Here is a 7451-nt window from a genome sequence, read left to right on the forward strand (position 1 = left end):
AAAAAAATTTAAATAGGGCACAAAAGCAGAGAATATAAAAAATTGATCAAGTTTCAACAAAATTACATATTTTGGCACTTCAAAAGATACTGTTACAGAAAGGAGAGGGGAAGCAAGATGGGACACAGTACTAGTAAAACGAGTATCTGATGAAGGATTTTTATGTGGAATAGAAAAAAAAAACTTTCACAAATCAGTAGTAAGACAACCTTATGAAAAAACAGAAAAAATTCTGAACACACACTTTACCAAAGATGATCTGCAAGTGCCAAATAAGCACATGAAAATATCTTCACCATCATCAGTCATTAAAGCAATGCAAATTCAACCTACAATCCACAAAGGGAAACTATGTATGCACTAGAATGGCTAAAATTTAAAAGACTGAAGAGGAAGAGCAACTAAAACTGAATTTTCAAACATCAGGAAAAGTATGTCAATTTCTTACAAAATTAAATACAAACTTTCTGTGCAGCCTACTAATCCTACCCCTAGATATTTACCAAAGAGAAATAAAAACATAGATTCACAAAAAAGATTTAAACTTGAATGTTAATAGCAGTTTTAACAAAAGCTAAAAATTGGAAACAACCCAAGTGTCCATTACCTGGTAAATGGATAAAGAGGTGGGATACTTCTCCATGATGAACTACTGATACAACATACAATGACATGGATGAATTTTTAAAGTACTATGCTAAGTGAAGGAAGCCAGATGTGTAAGACCATAGACCATATGATTCTATTTACATGAAATCCTAGAAAAGGCAAAAACCTACTGATAGAAGGCTGATGAGTCGTTACTAGAGGTGAGGAAGTGGGAAGAGGCAGACTGATAGCAAGGAGCAGGAGGGAAAGCTTTGGGGTGACAGAAATGTTCAACTGGTGTTTACGTGATTGTATATACTTGTCAAAACTCATCAAATTATACACTTAAAATTGTTGGATTTTACTGTATGTAAATTATACCTTAATAAAGCTGATTTTAAAAGCACAAACAAAAAGTAGATGCAGAAAAGATTTAAAATTATAAGAGAATGGGCCACCTGGGTGGCTCAGGTCATGATCCCAGGGTCTTGGGATGGAGACAAGCCCACGTTGGGCTCCCTGCTCCGCAAGGAGTCTGGTTCTCCCTCTGCCTCTGCCCCCAGCTTGTGTTCTCTCTCTCTCAAATAAATATCTAAAATCTTAAAAAAAAAAATAAAATTGTAAGAGAGTATTAGAAACAGCCCTATTCTAATAAACTTGAAAAATCTAAATAAAATGAGCAATTTACTGGCAAAATATAAATGAATAAAATTTATTTTCTTAGTAGCCATGATGCATGTGGCTTTTTAACTTTTAATAAATAAGATTAAATAACATCATAAACTCAGCTCCTCAGTCTTACTAGCCACACTTTAAATGCTCAACAGCCATATGTGACTAGGGGCTACTATACTAGGCAGTGTAAATATAAAACATTCTCCAAACTGCAAAAAGGGTTTTAAGTAGTGCTGGTCTGAGTCAATCATGAGAATTCAGTTTCCTTAGCCAGTGCCTGCTTTACGAATGTGCAGGTAATAAACTATAAACAGTCTCTTACTATGGTTAACTATAAGCATCTTATCTCCTCTATTATCTTGGAAGAATATAACAGGAGGCCCCTAATAACCTATGTGTTTATCTTTGCCCAATTCTCATCAGAATATAGGCTAGAATACTGGAATTTGATCATTCTGCTAGAACTCTGTAAAGTTCAGCTATATCAGCTTATTAGTTAACTATGGCAACAAATATGCTGTGTAACATGCCACTCCAAAACTCAAAGTTTTGAGATAACAATCATTTATTCTCTCAGATCTGCAGATTAGCTGAGGGTTGGCTGACCTAGCCTACGTTTCTGGAGCAGTTCAGCTCTGCTTAATGTAGTTTTCATCCTCCTAGGACCAGCAAAGCAACCCACACACGTACTTATCTACTTATCACCATGGCTGCGGGGTAACAGTGTAAATCCAATCACACAAGTACTTTTCAAAGTGTGGTCATAGCAAAAGCACAATGTTCCACGAGCTAAAGCAAGTCACATAAACGGACCCAAAGTGAAGAGGTAGGGAAATGTACCATACTTCTCTACTGGGTAGAACTGCTTATGGCAGGGGTGCCTGGGTGGCTCAGTTGTTAAGCGTCTGCCTTCGGCTCAGGTCATGATCCCAGGGTCCTGGGATCCAGCCCCACATCAGGATCCCTGCTCAGTGGGAAGCCTGCTTCTCCTCTCCCACTCCCCCTGCTTGTGTTCCCTCTCTCGCTTTCTCTCTCTCTCTCTGTCAAAAAATAAATAAAATCTTAAAAAAAAAAAAAAAAAGACATGAGGTAGGGGTCACATTATGGTTGGTGTTATTACATCAACCATAATATTAAATTAATATGAATAACATGGTAATTATGGAATTGTGAACTCTAAAAGCCCCCAAAGCAACTGGCTATAGAGTCTCACATCTGCAAAGCAATGTGGCTTACAGGAGAAAAGATTCTAATTCTAGCTTTGGCATTTACTAACTGTGTGGCACAGGAATAGTTAACCTCTCTGTGCTAGTTTTCTCATTTCAAAATGGGGATTAGAAATAATCTACGTGCAATAGTACAGTTAACAGAAATTTAGCATATATTCAGTGAGTGGTAGCTGCTATCACCATCATCCTCGCAATTATACATTATATATTATAATAACCAAACTTTAATGTGGCAGGATGGAGGACCATATATCTGTGTGTCTCAAACTTGACTGCACATTAGAATCATCTGGGGGAGGGTGCCTGGGTGGCTCAGTTGGTTAAGCGACTGCCTTCGGCTCAGGTCACGATCCTGGAGTCCTGGAGTCCTGGGATCGAGTCCCACATCGGGCTCCCTGCTCAGCGGGGGGTCTGCTTCTCCTTCTGACCCTCTTCCCTCTCGTGCTCTCTGTCTCTCTCACTCTCTCTCTCAAATAAATAAATAAAATCTTAAAAAAAAAAAAATCATCTGTGGGAACTTAAAAAAATCCTGATGCCCAGGTACTACCCCAGCCAATTAAACCAGAACTGAACATACATCCATGATTAAAAAAAAAAAAATCTCGGAAGGAAGGGAAAAAATGAAACAAGACGAAACCAGAGAGGGAGACAAACCATGAGACTCTTTTTTTTTTTTAAAGATTTTATCCATTCATTTGAAAGCGAGAATGAGAGAGAGAGAGAACATGAGAGGGGGAGGGCCAGAGGGAGAAGCAGCCTCCCTGCCGAGCAGGGAGCCCGATGCGGGACTCGATCCCGGGACTCCAGGACCATGACCTGAGCCGAAGGCAGTCGCTCAACCAACTGAGCCACCCAGGCACCCCCCATAAGAGACTCTTAACCTCAGGAAACAAACTGAGGGTTGCTGGAGGGGAAGAAGGTGGGAGGGATGGGGTGGCTGGGTGATGGACATCGGGGAGGGTATGTACTATGGTGAGCGCTGTGAATTGTGTAAGACTGATGAATCACAGACCTGTACCCCTTAAACAAATAATACATTATATGTTAATAAAAAAATTAAACACACACACACACAAATCTTACTCTGACTGACTCTTTTCTTAAGCGATTTCTATCCAGGGATAACTTCTTGAACGAAGAAGAGATTACTTAATCAAAACTACTTATAACTATAATGTTAATTGGCAACTAATAAGTCAAGTACTAGCAAAATTCTATCTATTTCTAATCATATTCCAAACCCTTCTCCTGGTTTTCTTCATACCACATGAGTCCTACTTTTGGTCATTCTACTTCTTATTAGGAATACCATCAGAGTTCAGTGAAACATGACTATTTGCAGTTTTAAAACATGGACCACATTTTAATTGTCCTTCCTACATTTAAATGTAAAAAGCCTTTTGCTTGAAATGCCCTTTCACACTTTTCTGCCTGGTGCTGTCCCAACCTTCCCCAGGAAACCTTCCATGACCAGGCATTCTGAGTTAAGGGCCATTCCTCCTTCATTCCAACTGTATGACTTTGAAGGCCATGAAAGCTGGGCAGGAACACTATCCTATTCACCATTGCACCCCCAATGCCAGGTCAGTGCCAAGATGGAAATGACATACAAAATAAGGTGAAACAAATATCTCTAACTCCCCAAATACCTAATACCCTGCCTCTTTTTAAGTACCATGTTTCTTTTTAGACAAGAGTCTCTTAACCACATTTGAGAAGATTACATGTAATGTAAAACTAATCTTTACTATTTCTGGCCCTGAATGAGACAGAGAAAACTGACTGACCCATATCTTCAACAGAAAACAAAGACAGGTTGTTAGAAAAATAACATAAAATGTTAAGTTACTAAGACAATATAACAAATGATTACCAATTAAACTTAGATTCAGATTTTTTCCCCTCCAAATTATTATCTCTTCATAAAAAAGACACACACAAATCCTGACTTACAACAAATCCATGGTAGGCCTGGATTTTGAATTTAGGAACAGTAAGAAGTATACACCTGCCATACTGCTGCCCAAGGTGAGCCTTATGCAAGCAAAGCCCAATCATTACGGATTAGTGAAAACCTCCTAATGATCTAGCATTACCACAATCTTTCTGTAGTAATAACTTCGCAAGATGAGCGTGTTTTCTTTTATTGAACCCCAAAATATGTTATATAAACTTTAAAAATGCCCTCAAAAGAAGTAAAAAAAAAAGCCAGCACATTGTTTCCCCAAATCTTTGAAGCCTCAACTCTTAATAAAAGTTTTGTTTTAATAATTCTGCAAGTGCAGTTCTTAGGCTTGGGCAAATAAAACAGTAGCATCTTTCAAAAGTAGACTATTTTATTCTCAACTGCTAGCTTATTGGCTAACTCGACCTGGGAAGCTCTAGGAAGGAAAGGTTATCCAATACAGGCACACTTCTCTCACTGATGCTCAGTAATACTCAGTTTCTAGCATGGTTTCTGATCATAAACCAATGAGCCTTTCTGGTGACAGTACAGATACTATGGATCATTTCTATTCATGGGAATTTCAAGTCTTGCTACCACCCAAGAAAATAATTTTAAATAGCTGTGATGACTTTAAAAATATTTTATTTTGTTCAGTTAAAGCGTTAAGGTAATTTAAATACAAGTAGGAAAACATCAAACATCTAGTATTTCTACCTCCTGGGTCATGTAAAGTCACTTAGAAAAAAGGCACGAGCTTAATGGCCATTAATTAATAGTACTGTATCTGAAAGAGACAGTCAATCATCAAGTAACACGTCTTTGTTCATAAACCGAGTAAACGACCACGGAGTCAAAATGTACAACCTACAAGGATGGTTTTGAGAACGAACGTAACCAATCTCACTCCAAAGGTAACTGAGAACTTTCAGACTAACTTGGAAGCCTCGTCTCCACTTTACCACATTACAACCCCGCGCACCAAGAAGCTAGGCAGCTGCCCAGATCCAGCCTCCGGGGGCGTGTGTGTGACGAACGGTGATACCCACTCGGTTTTCTTCCGAAACTCAAAAGCGGTTCACGGAGTCAGAGCTGGGCTGTCAGCGCCAGATCGCTCCCAGCAGGCCGGGCAAACAAGCTACCCGCGAGGCCGAGGAGCGCGACGACAGTCCCTCGGACGCTCGATCTAATCGCCACAGGCCCCAGCTCCCGGGAGAGAAGCACAGACTACTTTCCCACGGCCCTTTCTTCTCCCGGGGGAGCCGTGGCGGTCCAGAGGCCCCCAAGTCTGGGATGGGAAAGGGTCGGGGAAACTCGCTCTGCGTCTCCCTCTCAGCCCTTTAGCTTCCTGGGCTCCAGAACAACCAAGTCTTCCCTCCTTGGGACCTCCATCTCCGTGTGGAGACGTCTTCGGTCCGTGACCTCTGACCCCTGACCCTCCCTCACCCAAGCGCCTACCTAGGCTGGTACTCCAAGTCTCTTGAGCCTCTCTGCACCAAGGTCCTGGGCTCTTCTAAAGCCCCCGCAGGTCCCGGGCACGCATCCGCCACCCACCGAACACCCGCCTGATATGGGCACGCGCGCTTTATGCTGGTTTGTGTTGGGGTTCCCGGGGGGCCCAGAAACCACAGCTCCCAGCTCCCGGGTGCGCGCTGGAGCGTGGGGTCAAGGTGAACGCGCACGTCGGAGCGCCCCGCCCCCTTTTCCCGGCAATGGCTTCATAAGTCTCTTCTGCGCAAGTCCACACGGTTAAAGTCTGTCGGAGGATACAGTTGGAATCTCGCGATAGCACTGCCCCACGACATTAGGAGTACAGGATTGGCTGGAAGCTCTAAGGAGGAGGCGGGGGTCTAAGTAGATATTAGGTGTGGGCAGGGCTCCCCAGAAGAGGCGGAACTTCACTTGAAGCGAGTGGTGCGAATGATTGGTGGTTTTAGTAAACAGGCGGGAGAGAGTTCTGCCGACGCACCTTTTTTATTACTTAAAAGTAGCCGCTAACTGGGTACGGATGAAGCTTATCTCTCTCAGAGAAGTTATTTTAAAAAGACTTTTCAGGGAAATGTGAGTAAACAGTTTACGAGGAGAGAGGAGGAGAGAAAAACTACATGTATTGTGCTGAGACTGGCCTTCCAATATCTTTTTTTTTTTTTCCTCGCGGAGAGGTAGCCTCTTTCTCATGAATGGAGAGTTACGTTTAGTTAACTTTGGGATAACTCTGAGAGGCTTCAGGGCCAAAAACTTGTAAAATGACCCCCAGGAAACATCAGGCACTCAATGATTAATGAGAACCTAATAAGGATTCAGCATTATGCTGAAAAGGGGTTTCTCGGCTTGTGTGATCTCAGAAGCACAAAAGTTAAGTTCTTGCCTAAGAGAACATCCGTTGTAGTTGCAGAGACAGTTCAAAGTGGTCCATATCCTAACCAATACAGAACTTCATCACAGACCTCTAAGCCTGAAAAAAGCCATTTACATAAACTAAACCCTGTAAAATTTGGTGGAAATCAGTTATCTTATCCCAGGTTTCATAAGGCAAGTTTAAAAAGTAGTACTAATGCTGGAGCAATGGGCAAGCAGAGTTCTTCAAGGGAGAACCGATCATGTTAGTAAGTACAAGAGGATGGACCCTTTTGGAAGAGCAATTTGAAAAGCCTTTAAATGTATATTGAGCTGTAAAAGGTTATCTTTGATAGTTCATGTCACTTCTTACCATTGGAGCAGAGAATTAAGCTCATAGTTTGACTGAATCCAGCTGGTGCCAGACAAAAATATTTAAAAATAAACACAGCATTGTTTCATCTTCCTTCACCTTAATTGGGGTAATTAATCTCTATAGACATAATTATTGTTAGCCTATGCAAAATAGTAAACTACAGATGCAGTTGTAAGTGTGCAGAGATGCAATTTCAACTATAGGGATGGAATTCCATATACTATGACTGTACTTTCAGTACTTCCTCTTGAATATTCCAATGGTGTGTTCAGTCCTATATTTGCAGAGTGAGTGCCCTGTA

General features: G+C 41.4%; 1 protein-coding gene across 6 annotated transcripts in view; it reads right to left on the reverse strand.

The window, feature by feature from the left end:
* SHPRH (SNF2 histone linker PHD RING helicase) overlaps positions 1 to 6100 on the reverse strand; it is a 96537-nt gene extending 90437 nt beyond the window's left edge. For 3 of the 6 annotated variants that reach the window (XM_081829107.1, XM_081829102.1, XM_081829108.1), the window contains exon 1: positions 5896 to 6100. The gene's annotated coding sequence lies outside the window, so the exon portion shown is untranslated. Of the gene's footprint in view, positions 1 to 1046; positions 1060 to 5486; positions 5848 to 5895 lie in introns of those variants that run through there. The other 3 variants (XM_081829105.1, XM_081829103.1, XM_081829106.1) reach the window with 3 other exon arrangements.
* Positions 6101 to 7451: the final 1351 nt, after the last annotated feature.

The sequence above is a fragment of the Leptonychotes weddellii genome, chromosome 8 (genome assembly GCF_054177405.1).
Source record: "Leptonychotes weddellii isolate Sample4059 chromosome 8, ASM5417740v2, whole genome shotgun sequence".
Classification (NCBI taxonomy): domain Eukaryota; kingdom Metazoa; phylum Chordata; class Mammalia; order Carnivora; family Phocidae; genus Leptonychotes; species Leptonychotes weddellii.